The 20742-nt window shown below is 40.3% G+C and overlaps 1 protein-coding gene across 13 annotated transcripts in view; it reads left to right on the forward strand.

Moving 5' to 3' along the window:
• LOC108445837 overlaps positions 1-20742 on the forward strand; it is a 252214-nt gene continuing 231472 nt past the window's right edge. For 2 of the 13 annotated variants that reach the window (XR_001860827.1, XR_001860832.1), the window contains exons 1-2: positions 176-888; positions 2989-3287. The gene's annotated coding sequence lies outside the window, so the exon portion shown is untranslated. Of the gene's footprint in view, positions 44-156; positions 889-986; positions 1011-2988; positions 3288-20742 lie in introns of those variants that run through there. The other 11 variants (XM_017730703.1, XM_017730707.1, XM_017730704.1 and 8 more) reach the window with 10 other exon arrangements.

The raw sequence follows: 20742 nt of genomic DNA on the forward strand, positions 1-20742 counted from the left end.
GGGGCGGATGCGATCGGCCCCATCTTTGCGCTTTACGCAACAGGTAGGGATGCCAGGAGCTGGCGGCGGCGGCGGCACGGAGCCGCGGCCAGGAGGTTTCGGGGGGCTTTTTTTTGTTAAGCTCTTTGGAAAAGTGCGAAGGGGAGGGGGAGGAGAACAACAGTTTTCCGAAATTCCCCTTCAGTTGTTTATTTATGTACTTCCCGTGTCCATGAAAAAAGGGTACGTTTCGCAACTCCGGAGTTTTATATTGTTTTCTATTTATTCCCCCTCCCCCCCCCCTCCTTTCTTTTAAAGTTTGTTTTCTTTATGCCCTGCGTTTGCCCGTCTCATTCCGGCAGATCAAACTGTCCGAAAGCAGATCCCCAGAGGCTTGTCCTCACTGACAGTCGGGGGAATCCAAACAAAGAGGTGCATCTACCGGAAATAATGATTTGAGAGATGGTTCTCTCCCTTTCCACCCCCCACTCCCCCGCCTTGAATTAAATTGTTTTCTTTTCTGGGAGGTTCAGTTCGAGGGAAGTTTTGCGCCGGAGCCGAGGTCGGGGCTGAGGAGGGATGGAGCAGACGGAAAGTTGCGATGGTGGGAGGAGGCGGGGGGCGAGGGCAGTACGGGACCCCGGCGGCGCCCGGACCGCGGGGGGAGCAGGGGCGAGGGGGACCTGCCGCCGCTGCCGGCTCTTTGTCTGCTCGGGCAACTTGAACAAAAGGAGAAACTCGGATGAACTCTCCATCTCTCCCTCGCCTCTCCCGGGTTAACTCATCTTCGGCAACTTTATCCGAAGAGATTTACTCAACTTTCTTCGAGCTCTCCCGCCGCTTAAAAGCAAAGAGCCTCGTCGTAGGCTTCTAAGGAAATCTGGTTTCACAGTTTAGAGAAAGGAGAAGGTACGTTTGGACTTGGGGTTTATTGTTCTTTCCCGGCTCCCTCGTCGCCCCCACCCACACCGCCCTCCCTCCCTCGCCGCCGACTGCGAGCCTTTCCTTTGTACTTTTGGGAGCACATGCAGGTATTTTTGGGGAGGGTAGGGCAGTCATTCCGCCCCAACTCCCGTAAAGCGGGCTGGGGGGCACTACTCGGGAGGGTCTTGCCTCCTTCTTGTGCCTGCTTTGTGTTTTTAGAGGTTTAACTTCTTTTTTTTTTTTTTTTGTGGGGGAGGGAAGTGGACTCGGAAGGCTTTCTGGATCGGGCTGTGTTTTTCACAGTTGGGACAGAGAAAAGCTGAAGACAGGGTAAACTTGATGGGATTGTAGGGAGTCCTGGCGTCCCTGGCCAGGGAGTGGGGGGCTAAGTGAAGGCCGTGGGGCTGGGCAGGGCAGCGCGCAGCAGGGACAAGGTGGGGGCTCCGCCGTGTGCCAGTTTGGGTCGCGGGGGCCAAAACACCACAGAGGGTAACACATTGCTCCTGTGGGACCATCTCCCAGGGAACCAAGGTGCGCAGAAGTGCCGAGGGACAATTTTAGGAGAAGAGGGACGGACCAGAGGGAGGACTTTGTTCTTTTGAATGGATTGATCATAGGGAAGGGGAGAGTGGGAAGGGTCAGTGCAGGCTGGCCCTTCCTCGGCTGGGCTTCTCCTGCACAGTGCAAGGACTCCTTCGTCCCTTTGGAAACGCAGTAGTTGCCTTGGGTTTTGTTCATTCCTTTTGGTTCCTGCTTTCTAGAGCAAGCATCACAGCTCCAGAGAACTTGTGCGCTCTTTGTACTTTTCTTAATTAACTTGATCAATTTAGTATCTTATTTCCCCATCCTCTTTTTCTGTGCTATGTAATAACTATTAATTTTTCTCTTTTTTCATCCTAGTACCCTACTTTCTTGTGTTTTCTTGTCCCAATTTCCTAATCGTCCCTCTCTATCCTTAGATCTACACATTTCAGAATTTCTGAAGTCTCTACTTTTTCACTTTCTATTGTTACTCAATTCTCCTCCTTCCTGATCCCTTTCCACCTACTCTTCTATCTGTATGCTTGCTTGGATTTCTCATGAAAAACTCCTTTTGCCAGGATCTTTCCTTTCCTCCATGCATAGATATCCTTGTTTCTCCTGATGAGAAACAAACATAAAGCTTCTTCTTACTTTCTTCTAAACTTATTCTTCTATGGACTGCCCTACATCCATGTTACCCAGTTACGCAGAGAGAGCTTCCAGCAATAATTCTTGTTCACCAATGTTCGCTTTCTCCTTTCTTCTCGTCTTAATCTCTGTGTGCATGCATCTTCCAGTCTCTAAGAGCTTCTTCTAGTTCCTCTCCGTGGTCCTTAGTGTGGAAGTTAGTTCTTTTCTGTTTCCCCTACTCCATCTTGGCAGACCCGACGCTGTTCTTCACGTCATTGTTCCCTCCTGTGCAGAGTACTCAGACTTTTCTCTCCATTCTTCATAGTCCCCTTCCCAACCTAAGTAAAATTTGCGTTTTGTACCTCTGAAAGGATTGCACAGAGGGACTACCAAAGTAGATTGATGCAGTTTTGGCTACTTTGGCTTCTTCCTGATGCCATCAGGTCCCAAATGAAGTAGCATATTTGCTGGTGGAGGTGCTGTGGGGAGGCAAGGCTAAGAGGCAGAGAAGATCACATATGTTTCCCTCAAAAGGGTTGATGAGATTTTTTTTGATACTTGGGTTTTTTTATTGACTTACTGTTTTCATTAGTTTTTAAATACCTGTTAGGGCAGTTGAAGAGCCTTTATATTACCTTTCTATTACCTTTCTTTCCAGTCATTTCAGTGCTTTCTGGAATGTAAGACTGTGCAATCTGTAGAGATATATGAAAGCCTTTTTCTTAAACCTTCTTCTGTTACACTCCAGCGCTGTGATGTTTTTAAAGCAAAATGCCATCACCAGGCTTCGAGCTTAGGATGTGTCTAAATCTGTGAAGATATATATGTTTGAAATTATTCAGAAGAATGTAAGTTTATATTTGTATGTTAGTCCCCGAGCGGTGTGGCAGAGTTACTGTGCTGAACTAACACTTCTTCCTTGTATTTGAACAGGTCACAACATGATTGTTGGGAAAATGGGACGGTTACCAGAATGTCAGTCTGTGATGGGTGCCATATTGCATTACTCTTCGAATGGTGGAATACAGCTTGGGATTCTTCAGGGCTGCTTAACATGGTTCAAACTGGACCATACAGCTGCTTAACTGTTTGGATTCATACTAATGGTTAATGGACTCCTGGAGGAAGTGGAAGAGCCCCATGCTGAAACTTGTGGATATTGTGGAACATGCTGCTGTGACCCGTTTGGATTATACTGCCATCTGACACCAAGGTTCTGCAGCTGATGAAAGGTATGCTTCTCCCCTGCTGCAAAAATACTGTGTCTCATACATCAAAATACTAAGCACAGTGTCTTTGTTTTAAACAAACTTGTTTTGTAGCCTTTTATCTTTTTTTGTTTCGCCTTGCAACTGATACCTACCAATAGTTTTGAGTGGTGTTAATCTGACAGAAATGTCATACTAATGGTTTGACAATGTTTATATCTTAAATGTAAAAGGAAAAACTGAATGTGAAAGTTTTTCTTTTTTTCATAATTAACTTACATTTTCAACGTAATGACTTCATAGAGTCTAGAAGTGCTTAGCAGCTCTAGAAAATGAGACAACTTCTAAAAAAACAAAGTTAAGGACAATTTAAGCATAGCACTTTCTGCAGTTCCGATCTTCCAAATAGCGCAGTTTGTTTGAAGACGTTACTATTTTGAACTCAAGATAGCAACCTTCTATTATTTAACCTCTCTTCCTCCAAATAGTAACAGAAATCTTAAGGATGGCTTGTGTGGGGGAAAAAGAGTAAAAAAAAAGTATTAGTTATTATCAGTTAAAAATTCAAGGAATTGTTTTGTTTCATATGTTTTTAAAGTTTTGATATAAGGCTTCTTGCAGAGAGCATTTGCATCCTGAATGTCCTAGTAATGTGAAAGTCTAGTGGATGCAGTTCAGTGCTCAGTCTTCTTACTGAATGAGGTAATCAGTGTATGAAAGTGAACTGGAAAGCAGCAGAGAAAACAAGTGGTTAAAGTGTTATTAATGAATAACAAATTATTCTTGAATCTAGATGGTGTGAATCCAATAGTGAGGAAATCACTGAACTCTTTAGTGAACTGTGCTAATGGCAGAGCAAATTTTAGAAGTATTTAAAATCTCATCCTTTTATACCTGTTCTGTGCACTTCTTCATTATAGCTGAAAATGAGTGACCTGAAAATGAGTGACATGAAAATAGTCGGTTTTGCTGCATGTTTCGGCTCAACTGATTGGTTTCAGCCTAAACCATATGTAGGGCAGACAAGTATTCATAATCTTAAGAAAAGTGCTGAGCTGGCTGGCCTACTTTAGAGCAAAACAGAAATCTGAACAAATAATCACTTGTGATCCTTTCCCGTTGTAAACAGAGATACAAGAAGCGAGACAGTTCTAATTTCCTGGTTCTGACTGTGTTTTAATAAAGACCTACTCTTAATTGTCTCGATTATTGCGGGTAAGCTTTTTGTTGTGTACTGGATGCAATTAATGTACATTTAGATTTATGGTCTTAATATTGTTCTGCATTTATACTATTTTTGAACTTTGCATGAGTGAAGCCAGCCATATGAAAGTCTTTAATTTGAAGCCTCAGAAATAGAAAGTCTTGGGCTGTTTGTGGAAAGAGAAAGCAAAGAATAATAAATGGATTGTGTGGATAAAAATATTTAGAGCTGCTATCTAGTGTCATCTTGGAAAAGAAGCCCAGTTATTATGTTCCTGTATTTAAAGAAAACTAAAACTGCAATCCTTTTTGGTTTCTGTGAATATTTTATTCTAGTTGAGTTTCTTCTCAGGTTCTTGCCACTCTTTAGGAAAACTAAATTGAACATAGAGGTACACTTCATTTATCTGCATGGAAGCTATTAATATTTGTCAACACTGAAAACTGAGGGAAATTTTTACTTATAATTAATAAGATATAGAAACTACTCCTTAGCTTAATCTGAGAGTTTGTGTAGATTGAATTTCATCATCGCCATAAGATTCTGGATATAGAAGGCAAATTATTAGATGTATTTGCATTTGTTTATACTTGGAACATTTCAAACATTAATAACTTGGTGACAAACTTAAGCTTTTCAACTTATCTGTCATCAAGTTTCTTTGGATTATTTCCCATAAAACACAAAGAATCATTCTCCTATTTGGAGATGAGATCTGCAGAGAGAGGACAAGCAGGGCCAGATAGAAAGTGTTCAGTATGTAAGATCCCAGCTGGCATCTGTGCTGTGCTGGCAGGAGATGAGACCCTTTTGGGTCTTGCAAAGAGATAGGGAAATGCTTTCTGGGGGCCCTGGCTGGAGTGTTCCTGTACCTTTCTCCTGGGAGCAGTCCCAGCAAAGGGGCCAGGTGGAGCAGGGGTTGAGTGGAGGCTGAGAACTGTGAGAAGGAGCAGCACTTGGGCCCTGGGAGGGGTGATGTGGGCCACCTGCCTTACTTGGGGTGGGAAGGAGCCTTGCTGCTCTCAGAGGGCCTGGCTGTGAGGAGCTGCTGCTTGAGAGAAGGGTTTTAGGTATGGGAACCTGAAGTGTGGGAACGAGGTTGTTTCTGTGATTTGTCTTTGGTTGCAGTTTGTCAGTTGCTTGCTTTGCTTGTGACAGTCCTGGAAGGTGATTGAAATCCTTGCAGGTGTCTGAGGTAGCGTGTTTTTGGCAGGGGGGGGAGGGGATGGAGTTCTGAACTGCCCCTCACAAGCCTACCCTGCAATTGTAATCTGGTAGCAGAATTTACACCTAAAACAGATGAAACCAAATCCAGACAGTTTCAACAGTGATTTGTCTTTTGAGCTGTGCTCTCAGTTAAGAAAGTCTTCTAGCCAATGTACTTGGTTGTTTGACAAAGTGTTTTGCTCTGTGTAACTGAGGTGAGAGTAAACATGAGGGTCTTTCAGGCCAACCCAGCCCGAATGTGGAAGAGATTTAACAGGCTGCAAGGAGTGCAGATTTTACAGTGTGGTGTGTGTGGGCAGGTGAATTGCATTGTTGGAGTTGTGCTTTGTGAAGAATGTGCTGAGGAGAACAGGGCAGGTTTTGTTACTGCCGGATTTTTAGGTGGAAGAGGAGACAGTATATGGAGTAACTTCCTATCCATTAACATCTAGGAAAGTGGAAAGGAAAATGTGATAAGGACTTTGTTTCTTTGACTGTTCCCTCCCTTTGGTTGAAGTGTTTCTCTGGATGCATGAACTCCAGAATTCCCAAGTGAAGTACAAAGTTCTGTAGGCCCATGAGTGCCCCACTCTGGGGGGTTCCTGATACAAAATGAAGATAGGGATGCTGTTCTGAGGGTCTGCTGCCTTTCACCCCTTCTGTGAGAGGCCCCACTCCTGGCAATGAAGGACAAAAAAGGCTTCTTCTCTGGAGGCTTCACCAGAGTGTCCTCCTCAGGATTTAGAGGCACAGTTTGATTCTTGAGTAAAATTTTGGACATAGGATTGTTAGTCTCTGAAAGGGTTCCCAAGCAGTCCAAAGAGTATTGGGTATCTATGAGGAGACTGGCATGGTAAATAGTCATTTCAGGATCTTCACTGAGAAAGCAAGATGAAAGCAGTAGGTCAGAGCAAGTTACTAGAATGGAGTTGTCTCTGTGTCTTTGGTTCCATAGAAAATGCTGTTGATAATTTTGTCTGGTTTTTTTTTCCTCCTTATTTTGCTCAAGGCTGGTTGAATCTCATGTGTGGAATCATATAGCTTACTATAGTAGAAATCATAATTGCAAATACGATATTTTCTTTTTTTTTTTTATTTTTCTGCTTTCACTGGTTTGTCACCTTATTATGCAACTTGAGGTACAGTATTCTTACAGAATCAATATAACCATTGGAGTATGTTTCTTTTCTTGTCAGAGCAAATTTTTATGAGAGGTACAAGAAAGTCAACCAAGGCTGGAAAGATAGAGCTTCCACTTGAAATCTGAGTGTGGGTTTACACAAACCACAATCCCCCACACCTTATATTACAATTATGATTGAGAAATAACTGCATGAAAACAAAGCTTCCAACATGTGACCTGCTTTTTCTGTAAAGTGCTCTCAGTTATGTCAGGATGAAAGCATATGGTGTCTGGAACAGTTTTCTGCTTCTTGATTGGATTTTTTATGTAACAGGAAGCTTTCCAACTCACTAATGGATTCTATTTTTATTCTTTTTTTTTTTGCTTGCATTGTCATAACATGAAATTTATCACAAACTATTTGTGAAGCCTGAGGTAGGGTGATATTGTGCTTGATACCTTGACCTTTCCTTGATTGAAATGCATAGATGTGTTTGGGTTTGGTAGGGGGAAATGGATAACCTGGGGGGGCTTAGAATATTTTAACACAAAATTAGTTCTGGCCTTCGAGGACAGGGACAGTACTTCCCCCAAAAGGTTATGAGACTATTACAAGTGTGGATTCTGTATTTAAATCCATGAATATTGTTAGTGAGAACAAATTGTGTTTGTTTCTGTATAAAGAAGAAAAAAGAGAAAAAGCTCCTACCTAGTCCAGATGTGTCTGCTACTGCTAAAAATAGAAAAATTATTTCATTTCTTTATACTTCTAACCCAAGTCCTTCTATTTAAGAACAATGTTGCAACTCTATGAAATAAACTGCATTTTGATACATCTTCGAGGTTCCAGTATAAATTTTTCTGTGTGTGGTTGGTTGTTTTTGTCTTTTTTTTTAAATTGTTTTCAAAGCCTTAAGTCCCACCATGGGGCGATGAGTGTGGTGTTGCTCTGGATGCCAGCATTACTTCCCTGTCAGAGATAAGAGAGAGCACTGAAGTAGAACCATGAATGTTTTAATGGAATTTCTTGCAAGCGTGGGAGGCAGGTGGCATGGAACGAGGAGGCATTTGATTGCCATAAAAATTAATAAGTGGGCAGTGGGAGTGGGGATTCTGGGCTGATAAGGATGGTGTCTGGCTTGGTTGTGAGCCAGTGATGATTGGTGAGGAAAGGAAGTGGTGAGATAATTTTGAAAATAAGGGCTAGTTGCTAGTGATGGATGGGATAGAGAAAAAAGAGGGGGATTTTGTGGGAATGGATGAGAAGCTGTTTGTCATAATTTATGTGTCAGGACGCCTGTGCCATCAGAGCATTTCTAATAGGAAAATTGAGTGAAATCTTTAAATGGCTGTGGCATAAGTTATAAATATCTCAGGCATCAGTAGTATTGGCTTCTTTTTGGTGTATGATAAAATTGTGCTGTTTAATGCTGTGGAAGGAAACAAAGTTAACTTTAACTTTACACATTTTGCATTAAATTACTCCCCAAGTAAGTGCAGTCTTCAATTGAGTATACAACTTACTGTCTTCTGTTTCTCTTTGCAACAGTGTTCAAGGCAAAGATTAATTTAGGTAAGTGATTCAGGAGTTGCACGTGTTGGTTTCAGATGATCTCAGAGGTGAGACTTTGTGCAGCTGCTCATTTAGTTATCTCTCAGAATTTGAAAATGGGTTTTTGGTTGGTACCAGTGTTGGTCTGTGCATATCCTCTGAAAATAATGAAATTTGTGATGGCTCCAGAGTACCTAAGAAGGTACCCTAGATTATGCAGCAAAAGCTGAGGTGTTTTTAAGCAACTTGATGCTTTTGGTGCAGGCTGGTGTGGTGCTATGCAGGGTATTAAATGAGGCCTGTAAGCTGCTTTGTGTAATCGTGCTACTGCACTTCATCTGTCAATTGTTGCTTCTCTGCTGGGCTTGGCTATGATGTGGCTTCAGCTCTGCTGGTGCTGGAACTGATCTGAGCTGGTGGTAGCTCAGGGGGCTTTTCCTTGGGTTCCCCTGGGCGTGTGTGTGAACATGAACTCAATTGTGCTTTGTGGAGAGGCTGTTGTTTCAAGGCTTTGGGCTTCAAGCGCTGAAAGAGATGCTCTCTTGCCCTTACAAAAGCTGCTTTGCCTTTTTGTTAAAAACATGGATGAGATAGCACACCTTTCATCATCTATCTCTGGGGCTTAATTTTGCTGTATTCAAAGTTTTATGATGCCATGTAGCCAGTAGCTTTATTCATTTGAGCTCCTGGACTGGACTTGTGTATCATCTATAGGCATGGCTCCGCACTGAAAATCAGACACTGGAAAGAAGGGTGGTTCAGGTTCACAACTTTGTGTTTTCAGTGCCTGGGGATTTTAAAATTTATTTATCAAAAGATATTTATGAAAAAGAAGGAATGAAAGAAATGTAATTCTAAACCCAAAAGCTTGTTCTTTATCGCGCGGTTGCCTCTCAGCTTCAGTATTTGTATACATTATCTTTTTTGCCTTAAATCTATGTGTTATGTGGCTTTACAGCTTTCCTTTTGCATACGGTTAAAATCTGTGTCCAAGATCCTGGCAGGGTTTGATACACAGCCCCTGCAGGAATTCCAGTGCTTGGGCAGTGCAGGAAGGGGTCTATAGCCTGGTGTATGTTCCTGACAGCAGTTCACCTAGTAATAGGACTGAAAAGGAAGTTTTAAGGGCAGCTGCTGACCTCAGTGGTGATACTGATGACTGAAGTTTTTGGAAAAGCAAGTCAGACACCAGAGCACCCGTGTGTGTATATACACATACATTATGTGTTTATATTTTAGATACAGACATATATAGGCACATACACATGCATACCATGGAGTGCAAAACCAAAGGTGTGCCTGAGGCAGCTTCAGGAAGGAGACAAGTGATTTTTTTCCTCTCTGTTTGGAGCGGTGTCTTGTTCTTTCCCAGACCTTGCTTCTTGTTGTCTTTCATTGGTTGTCTTCAATGCTGTCTTCCCTCTTTGTTTTGGAGTTTAGATACTCAAAATGAAACATGTGTCCTATTCCAATTTAACAGTTTGTTTCTTAAAATACATCCATCCTGTGTGCATATTCTGATGAGTTAAGAAACATGTAATGGGAAAGTGTCTGTAGCGATCAGGAAAATACTGAAAGAATTCATTGTAATCAGCTGTGAAACACTTTCAGTCTCAGGCACACCGCTGCTCCTCCCCTCCACCCCTCCACAAGGCACCACTGAAGAGCAACAAGGCATAGATGAAATGTACCTTTGACAAGCACTTAAAAAAATTAGTTTCTTCAACTGGTAATCAATATGGCTTAATTTTTGATGTATGTATAATGTGTGTATATATATATGTACCCACCATGTATGTTGGTATTTGTGGAATTCATTGCTTTAAATTATGCATAGTGTAATACTTGAAATGGCTAGAGGTGATTTTTAATTTTTTTTTTAATATTTTCAGTAGTAATTGTTTTGAGTGCTATCAAAACTATGTGTGGAATGTTGCTTGTGGACTTCATGCAGGGTAGATGTATTAGTGGATCTCAGTTTGAGACAAGTGAAATGATGTTTGCAAAGGAAGACCAGAACCATTCCCAGATTGATTTCTTTGCATTTGCAAATGCAAAGAAATCAATCTGCCACTTTGACCTTGGGTTGCATGCTGCAGTTGAAATAGGTTTTTTCCCCTGAACACTGTTTCAAAAGGCAGTAAGTTAAGATATGACAGTTCAGAGAGAGTAAGACAGTAGAGAGGCAGAATAAGAATTCATTCTTTTGTTGAGATTGTTGCTCAGGTTTATACATCTTGGGCATTTTCTTATAGTGTTGGTGAAGTCCTGTGAAGCATAGTTGGGCTGTCCGATGACTTTGTAGGAGAGCATATTGTAGATGTTGAAAAATGTCATTATTAAAAATAAGGATTTGCACACGTGCTGTAGTCTGGTAGATTGTTCCTGAAAACGAAGTGGAGGGGAGCTCTCTGGTTTGTTGCTCTGCTGTATCAGAAATGATGTATCCGAGTGATGGTTGCTGGATCAAAGCAGTGTATATTATAGGCTTCTGGTTTCTTAGTGTGAACAGGAGCCAGAACCCCAGGAGCTTCCAGGAGCCATTTTGTATCTAACATGTTCCCGTGTGGTTTTCTACCCTGTGTAGTGGTTTATGTCAATGATTTGTGTAACAGGAGCAGGGTGTCTTTATTCTTAATTTTTTTCCTGAATGCTCCCAGGCTGAAGAGAGATATGAAGAAGACCCGTTTTTTTCAGGTCAGTGCCTGGATTAACTTCTTGGCAAAAACTTGTTATGGATCATATACTGCCATCACAGCAAAACAGAGTAAGTCAGGCAGGGTATCTCTAGTTCTGTTTAGGTAAGATCAGTTTCTTCTATGCAAAACAAAGAGAGAATATCTGTGGAGAGGCGGGGGTTGAATGTAATATAATAACCACTTGCCAGAGAGCTACTTGATAGTAGTTAGCTTCTGGGGGAGTTACAGCCACTTAGTGTGTCTCTAAAGAGAACCAGGGTGTGCTCACTGGAAGGATATTGGTGTATCTGTCGGACAACATATATATTTTTGGTGAGTTTTTTGCTTAATCTACCTATTGTAAAAATAGGTGTTAAAATATGAGAGATATGGACTCTAAAGAATATTGCCATAAACAGTTGATGTAGGGTGTAAGCATTTGGGTGTAGGGTCATACTTGCTGTACAGCAGAACTGGCAAAATCTATAGGCATTACTGGCTGAAGGGGAACAAACAATTCAATAAGCACAATAGAGTATTCAATGTCTCTTACAGTTTTTGTAAGGTTCGTGTTCTGTCTTGGCTCTTCAATTCTTAGATTTAGAATTGCTGTGCTAGCTTCACATGCCTTATTATTTTATGTTGAAATAAATAGAAATTGTATTTAAAAAAAAGCAGCCAAATAATTCTGAACCAGTTGATTTTAAAAGAAAATCTTATACTTCAAGGGCTAGCATCTTTTGTTTGGGGAAAATTATCAGTATAGAAGCTCTCTGTATCTTTAACTGAAATGGTTTCTAGTTTATGCTTGATTCTTCTGCTAGGTTAATGTTAATTAGTTTAACATATCACTCATAAAAGATGTCATAGTTGAGTCATTGTGTAGGTAACAAATCTTGCACTGGCTAGCAATGAAGAAATATTACCTCTATTAAAACCCACACTTAAACCGTGGAGTCAGTAAGAGCTCATGACATTTTGCAGTTATCCAGCTTAATGCATTTTAATGCCTTCGGTGGTGTGAGGTTTTTCCTTGGGAGGCTGTGTGGGGGATAAGCAAGTGAGGTAGAGCCTTCAAATTATGCAGTCAGGATAAAGTGTAGCCTGTGCCAAGTGAGAAACCCAGCAGAAATGCTGGCTCAGGCTGGGGTTGGGGCCCGGATTCTGTAATACCAATTTAACCTTAAAAACCCCACAACTGGCCAGTGTTGGGTTACCCAAAGAAAGCATACATCAACAGTGGTAAAAAAGGTCAAATCTGCTTATATTTAGAGCTCAAATAATTAGATATTAACAACACATTTAAGTATGCATGCTTGTAATTACCTAGGTAGTTTCATCCATTTGTGCCCTGAGAGAAGCATTAGAACTGGGCCTGTGGTGGAAAGCAAATTTCAGTCGTGATTATGGAGTGGTTAGTGAGACACTATAATCCTTTATTTCAAAATAATCCCCCAGCCTCTTGGAGGAGGAGATTCTGTGGTGCTGCCAACACAGCAGTGAGCCTGCACTGAGTCCTGTCATCCTCCTCAGCTGGTACAGGTATTCCAGGATATGGGATGGGCAAAGCAAATTAGTCTGATCAAACCTCTAGCCAAAAGCTGCTGCCCATATTTCTTTGTTTGTCTAAACCATCAGCATCTGAATGGCAATGAGCAATTGAGTAAGTATTTGAGGATGTTGTTGCTTCCTCTGCCTGAGGAAGCCTGGGTGAGGAGAAGGTGTTAGATCTTGAAGGTTGGTGGAGTTTGACTGGAACAGCACGGGCAGGCATGGTCAAGAGCTTTGCATCCAAAATACTAATGTAAAAAAGTTTAAAGCTTTACGACCTTGCTAAAGGTCGTAAGCACTTACATGGCACAGGAGCAAGGCCAGTCACTCCAGTATGTGGCAGGGAATGCCTGAAACTTTGGAGGGCAGCTCCAAATTAGTGAACCAGATGTGTTTTCTTGCAAACTGCGTTTGTTTCCCTGTGCAGCAGATCCTGTAGCTTTGTGGCCAGGTAAACATGGTGAGGTTGATCAGAGAAAAGAGGGTTACTGCTACTTGTGAAAGTAAACAGCTAGCATGTTCTAGCATCTCACAGTCTGAACATCAACATAAACTAGGTTATCGCTTTAATATTTTCAGGTGTCCTGCTAAGTTCGGTGTTTCAGATCTGAGAAATGGCTGCTTTGCAGCAGGTGGAGCTGGCAGAAGAACAGGAGTGGTGTTCTTCTACCTCCTTTCAAATTGAAAGGTGTGTCTGAGCTCCTTTGGACTACTTGTATTTCTGTACCTCAGCAGAAGGCCAATCTGGTGATTATTTGTAGTGTGAGGATTCAATGAAATTGTGTAAATAAAAATACGCTGTTCTTTGACATTCTGCTTTACAGCTCATAACACTGGTGTATTTGCTGAGTGCCTCAGCATAGTTAGGTGAAGACATGAGACAACTTTCCCTATGAAGTGACTACAATCTTCAGTATGTCACCCTGACCTTTTAATGAGTTAATCACTCTTGTGTATGCAACTGTGAACATTAGGTTTTCTCTAGCTAAAGGAGACCTCTTTCTATGGAGAGGTTGCTCTTAAGGTGATGTTTTCATGAGACAGTTCTATTTTAGCTTCCTTAGCCATTTGTTCATTCATTTGTTTGCAATTATAAATTCTGGTTACCATGAGAGTTGAAAAATTGCAGCAAATGAGCGACTTCTTTCTGAATTTGCTTCTCACCTTGGATTTGCATTAAGCTTTCAGACTTCCTTTAATTTTAACCATGAAAACTGAATATATTACAGTAATTTTATTAACATCAAAAGGCTTCAAATTGTTCACATGTAGCTCTTAAAATTTATAAAGCAGCAGTTTAAGACTTTGAAATTCTTAACAGATGCTCAGCTGTTTTCTCAGTATTTGAGCTTAAAGCAGAAAGAATTTAACTCAATTATAATAATGTAAACCTTTCCACTTTGCTTTGCATAATTAAATATTTTCATTTACATAGCACAGAAGTTTAACATTCTAAACAGGGTAGATAAGCAGAAGAAAAAGGCAGACAAAGATGCATCTTTAATGTATGCAGAGTAGTAATGCACATGCTGGTAATCTTACTGTGCTTATTAATAATAACTTTAACTAGAAATCCATATGCAAATTCCTGTGAATATGGATTGTATTTAATACGTGGATTTTTTTTTAAATTGTGTGCATCCTTGGAAATACACGGTAAGGTACATTAAAACTGGAGCAGGAATACAGTAACCTTGATATGTTCTACTTCTTGTTTGAAAATATTAATTAGTGGAACAGGTCTGAGGAAAATTAAGGTATCTTTTTATTTATTTGGCTAACTTTTGTGGAGGCAGGAAATGGCTTGAGTGTGCCTATGTGGAAGTCTGTCATCCTATTGGTGTAGGAAAAAGTACACTAGAGGTGGTTATTATTACCACTTTGGATAATTCTGTGTCTCAGATTCACTAGCCTGCTGTCAGAGCAGCATCTCTGTGGTATGATAGGAAGCATCATGTATTTTGGTGGCTATAAAATAGACCCAAGATGTGCAAATAAACGCCTGCACTTCCCTAAGTTACTGCTGTCTGTCAGGTCCAGGTCAGCAGGATGTATCAGGCTGAAAGGGATCTTTGCTGGTTTCGAAGCAATTTAGTGCAACTTCTGTTGGCTAGTTTAATGTCACACTTGAATCTTCTTGAAAGTGGGAGGATCAGTGATGTCCCCTATAATAAAATGAAATAGATTTGATTCTTACGTTTCTGAATTCTCAAACTGTATAACATATTACAGATTATGTCACATAACATGTGGAAAAATATAGTTGTATTAAATAAGAGGAAAAAAGCTTTTTTTTTTTTTTTTGTAATGCCCTTTGTTTGCTTGCTCTTAAACTTCACGATGTGATTGGCTTGCTCTGGTTGAATGTCTTACATCAAAGCAGTTTGGAGGTTTGCTTTTGTTTTATGTTTATTACTCAAAATTTAAGTGCCAGTATATAGGATACATACAATAATTCTATACATTTGATTACAATTAGGAGAAGATGGATTTTTAGAAAAACTGATTACATTAAACACTATTTCCCATGTATTGATCTTAGGGCATATATCAAACCACCAAAAAAAAGTGGAAACCTGAGCAAAAGGGAGAACACCTGTGTGTATGTTTGTGTGTGCCTGCATTGCAGGGTAAGGAGTGGGACAGGGAACCTTAAAAGAAGTTTGTGTGTTTACCTTTGATAGTTTATTTACGTTTTCTCTAGGATTCTTTAGGCAGTGAACTTTGGAAAATTGTTTCAGTTGCACTTACATTTCTGGGGATTTCTGTCAATTGTCTAGGTTTCTTCCATTTGCACGTAGATTTTCTAGTGCAGTATAAAAGCTTTTGTCGTATTTTTTGCTTTATTTGATGGGAATGGAGATAAGAGAGCAGAATGTAGGGGAAAATGAGAATTTAATTTCCAGTGCAGCAAAATTTCATGTCCTAAAGCTGCTTCTGGCAGCCATTCTTTTAATATAATGAGTGGCTGTTTGCTGACTGCAAATCCAATGGTGTAGGTTACTTGCTTAAAGAACAAGTGAAGCTACAAGGATCTCATTAACTTTGATTTTCATGTCATCCCAAAAACTTGTAGCGATATATGTGCTCTTGTTTTCTCTTGCCTCTGATCATTGGGGAGTCCTTAAATGTACTAAAAAGTCTTTGGCACCTCTGAGCACCCTAAAAATAATTTTATTGGTAGGATTTTATTGGTAGAAAGGCAACTGGAGGCTGAGTATGGAATTCTCTTAGTTTTTCATTATTGCTCATTTGGCTTTAGCTGTTGAGTGTTTTGCCAGTTTTCTATTCCTGCTTCATTAGACTTGTGCTGCTTTTCTGAAGGGTTATGAGAAGTTCTCATTATGAAGTAGCTGCTTAGCTCAGGAAATCATAGTATTCTCTAGGTTTATGAGTTGTTTTGTTGTTTAGGAGAAAAAATGGGATTGTTTTGGTTTATTTTGAATACATGTAGTAAATATATTGGAGAGGTGTCAGTATTGTAGTCAGGTGAGGTAAGTTATTTTTGTATATGAGGAGAACACATGTTTCTGTGTTTTTGGTTTCTCAGTTGTGCGTCTTAGGCATGTTACCTTCCAGATTGTTTTCTGTTATCATATTATCTCTGGCTCTGTTTCTGCTCATTTACACCTGGATTTTACCATAGTGGGGCATCTCCTGTGAGATACGGAATCGTTTCAGTATGTGACATCAGGCACTTACCTAGCTTTCTGTGTGTATGAGGTAGGATTTAGATTCTTTTCGTAAAGAATCCTGTGCTGACCTCTATGTAGAAGGTAGGAAAATACCTTTCGTGCTCGTTGGATTTTGTCCACATTTAGCTTATGCTGTGTTGCTTAATTTACTACAGAAGTAGTGTGTTGCTGCTTTACTAAGCCTTTCTCTCTCCCTTAAAGTAATTGTGTGCCCATTTCCCATTTAAAAGCTGAACAAAAAACCTGACGTTCCAAAAATAATAGTGGCATATTAGGCCTGGGGTTCTCTGGAGTGTGGGTAGGTGGAGTTTTCTTGTTTTTGTCCAAAGGTTTAGGGAGTGTCTGTGCGCTTTCCACTTCCCAAGTCATTAGTGATTTGTGGGTGATTGGGTCCAAGTTTAACTATTCGCCTGTAATCTCTGGGGATTAGAATTCCTAGATGTTTTAATACCTGTAACTGTCATTATAAACTGCAGTGAGTAAGCAAGTCCTGATTTATGAGCACTCAATCTTAATGCTTGGGATTTGTTCCAGTAAATTCACACATCTGGGTGAGTGCCCAAGGTTTTCAAGGAATTCTTGTAATTTGCATATTGACCGTTGAGGGCTGGAAAGTAGGACCAGGGTATCATCCACATAAAACAGTTTTTCTGTGGGACCTACTTTAGTATTTTTTAATATCTTTCAGATCATGCACCTGATTATGTTGAAGAGGGGCAGGGGAAGCAGATGTTCTTGCTCTGTTGTTGGTTTTGAGAAGTATGGGTTTTTTTTTTTTTTTGGAATACAGTTTGAAAAACAGACCCCTCCACAGCAGTTTAATCCAATTGAGGGTTGGTCAGTGTATCTCATTTTCCTAAGAACTCTGATGGGATAATCCCAGGTAACCCCATCATAAACTCTTCTTAGCATCTGGCAATACCCCTGATGAGTGCTGTGATACTGCAGGTTGCTTGATTAGTTGCTGGAGGTTATCTGGTCCAGGTCTGGATGCAATAAATCTAACCCAATGTATTTTAATATTTCTGAGTCCAAACTTAAAAAGTGGGTGGTGGTGGGGGGAGCTTTGGCTTGGAGTCTCTCTGTGGTAGGACATAGGCTGCACGCTGGAGGAGTGAAGTATTACCACAGTAGAGGAAGGCCGTGTTAGGAAATGGTTAAAAGTGGACACATCAATCCATGGGATCATGATCCTTGTCATACAGTTGTGATTCATTTGAAACATGCTCAACTGATGGCACTTGCCCCTGGCTGGATGCCAGTGGTCATAGCTGTTTCTTCATGACTGTGAGAAACAGGTATCCTCTCCCTGGGTGCATTGTGGGAGGGGTAAAAACATTTGCTTTGCTTTCAGCATTGCCTAGGGTTTTCCTGTATTGCTTCTGTAGTTGGATCCTTTTTTTCTCTGGATGGAGTGATGCTTCTGAAATGCAGGGCACTGAAATCCCAGGAAGGATCCTCCTTCCTTCTGCACCAGTAGTGTCAATTGGAATGGGAATATCATTTGAGGATCTGTCTCTGTAGAGTATCTCAGATGAGAGTTTTACATCCCTCTCTGAGATTTTTCTTTTTTGCCTGTGTAGTGGGAATTTGCTTTTTTTTACCCCATCAGTTCTGATAATTTTGCTGTAAGAGGTAATACACTAGGGAGGACTGTCTATCATTTTTATGTGGAAACTGTTTAATCATTATACCAGGATTTTTAGTTTCAGTTTGGGTACTTTGGTAAGCTTCAACTTGTGTGCTCTATGATCAGGATTTTTGGATGTTGTGTGTGCTATGTTTCGTTGGTTTGGGTTTTGTTGTTTAGTTAATGTGTTTTTGTTTGGTTGGGCTTGTTTGTTTGTTTTTATGTTTTGGTTAGATTTTTTTTTTGTTTGTTTCCCCCCATTCCTTTCCTTTTCTTATATCACTGTTGGAACTGGAATCCTTGAAGGTCTCTGGTTTACTGTAAATGAAATCCACAAATTTAGTACCTGGGAGAAGCAAACTGTCAATTTCTTACTACCTTTCCCAGTCCTTTGGGTGGGGAAGTTTCAGTGAACATCTGCATTGGCTCAGCATTGCATTGTCTACTTCACTATAATTTTTCCTTGTTATTTGTATCTACACCTAATCTGAAGGTGTGAATATGAAAATGATATTTTGCCTACCTATAAAAGAAAAGATTTTACAGTATTGGTAAGGAGGGGGAAGAAGTCAGGGGCAGGAAAAATGATATTTAATCGAAGTTTTGTCTCCTGGATGGAAAAAGTTACAACAAATGCATTAGAACTTCCTTTTTTGTGGTACGTTCAAGTGCAAGAGTATGCACAGAAACAATGACTATGTAGTTGGTAGCTCAGAGGCTTTATTGTAGCTGGTATAAGTGGTTTGATTCAAGGCTGTTAAGCTCAAGATTCTCACTGAGCTGTTGTGGGCACTTCAGGAAGAGTGTGGGAAAAGGAAGAGTTTGTATTTGCGCTTTCACAGTTTCCAGTGATTTATGGCTTGTAAGTCTTGAGCTTGCCTGAGTGAAAGTGTTTTTGTAGCTATTAATCATCTAAGGATTTTTATTCCCATCACTTTTGGAACCAGTCAGGACTGGTAGTATTCACTGCACCCAGTGGTGCTGAATTCCACAATGGTCTTCATGTGAAGAAATCTAATTTTGTTTGATTTGACCTGCTATGAGCCAGTTCTTCCAATGCCCCTCTGCTGTTACAATAGTAAAGGTAATTGTTTCCTGCTTGCCTCCCTCTGCCAGCAAGGATCTTGGAGAAGCAGAAATGAGTTTTATGTAGGGATACAGCTTTTATTTCTTTTTTTTTTTTTTGTTTTCATATTCCATAGGCATTCCATAAAAATGATAATTAATAACATTTGGTGTTTCCTTTTGGACTAGTACAAAGAATTAAACTATTAAAATAATCTGTTGTTGCCACAAAACTTTGTTCCTTACTGGTAGGACTCGTGGCTCTCTATGTAAATGGAATACTACATGTGCCATATCAACCTCTCACTCCACATTTGTGTTTTGTTGTTTTTTATTCAATTTCACCTATAACTTAAGTGCTGTAGTCACTGAAGATGCTGATAACATTTTTCAGAGGTTAAAGAAACACTCATCAGAATAAAGCCAGAATATAGCCCTTCTGGAGCTGTCTCAGCTGGCGGTGCAGACCAAAGAGGAGCTGGAAGGGCTCATTCCTCTGGGAGTCAGATAGCGAGTACAAGAATCTGCAGAGTAGAGGTAGTCTGTCCTCATCGTTGGCTAAAAATACAGAAACTGTGTTTTATTTTTGTATCTACTATAACTAAATGAAAACAAATTTTACCACTTAGAGACCTTGGTGAAGCAGAGGATTTTAAACAAATCTTCCGATTGTCGAGTCATTACTATTTTGACAAGTAGTTGTAGCAAGAAACTGGTGTGTGTTTTTTTGCATTTTTCCAGCTACATTTTTATTTAAAAAAGGAAAGTTACTTCTCTGACAGCCATACATTTTTGGGTCCTGAGAGTTTCACAGAAAAAGAATGTAAAATATTTCTCCCGATGAAATCCACCTAAATTTTTCATATAGATAAAACATCCTGAGGCTAGAGAAGGAAAGCAACTAGATGCTTCAAGTGCATTTGGAAAGAACTAGTGGTGCTGCCCTAAAACTATGCCAAAGTCAACGAAAATACCTCATTTCTTTGTTAGCTGAGCAAGATGTATAGCTACAGCATATTAAGATGGAGGCTGCTGTCATCATGCCTGCATACGGACTCGACAGACAGGGAAGACTTCAGGGATTAGTGGGAACTGTGATGTAGCAGCTGAACGAAGAGGCCTTAGGAATAGGGAGCATTCCCATGCATATTACAGATATTGGAAGTATTTTTTGTGCCAGCTTTCCGCGTATGGTTTGCAAATTGCATACAGACCCAGTCGATATCTGATAGTTGCAAATGTGTTTTCTATTGATTCCTGGAAAAAAATAAAAAAACCCTAAAAGTCAGTCAGACTGTGTGTTCTCCTCTGTTTAAAAGAAAAACTAAAAATTGCACTTTTGGTTTGGTTATATGTGGGCTTCAACCACTAGAGCTGCTTCAGAGAGGTATACAACAGACAGCCAGACAGGGTACTCCATTCTTTATTACCAATTTAACTATATCCATTCTAGGCAGTATTTCGACTAAAGACATTTGAATTGTGATTTAGATGTTAAGCTTTTTGAAGAAGCAATATGAAAGTGTATTAGGATCGAAAAGGTAACAGGAAGATCAGAGCTCTTCTGAACTGGTTTCAGAGGAATGGTGTGGCCAAAGAAGCCAATAATTATTCTTCTTGCATAACCCAGAACTAAAACACAAACCTTGCCAAAGAACCCATCTCTGTTTTATAGGAAAAAACAGCCCTGTGAGCAAAGCAGGCATGAGTTAGTTAAATGGCTGTTGCTAGAAGTGTTTTTTCCCTGTGGAGATGGTACAGCTGATTATAATGTG

Source organism: Corvus brachyrhynchos, unplaced genomic scaffold (assembly GCF_000691975.1).
Source record: "Corvus brachyrhynchos isolate BGI_N302 unplaced genomic scaffold, ASM69197v1 scaffold43, whole genome shotgun sequence".
Lineage (NCBI taxonomy): Eukaryota > Metazoa > Chordata > Aves > Passeriformes > Corvidae > Corvus > Corvus brachyrhynchos.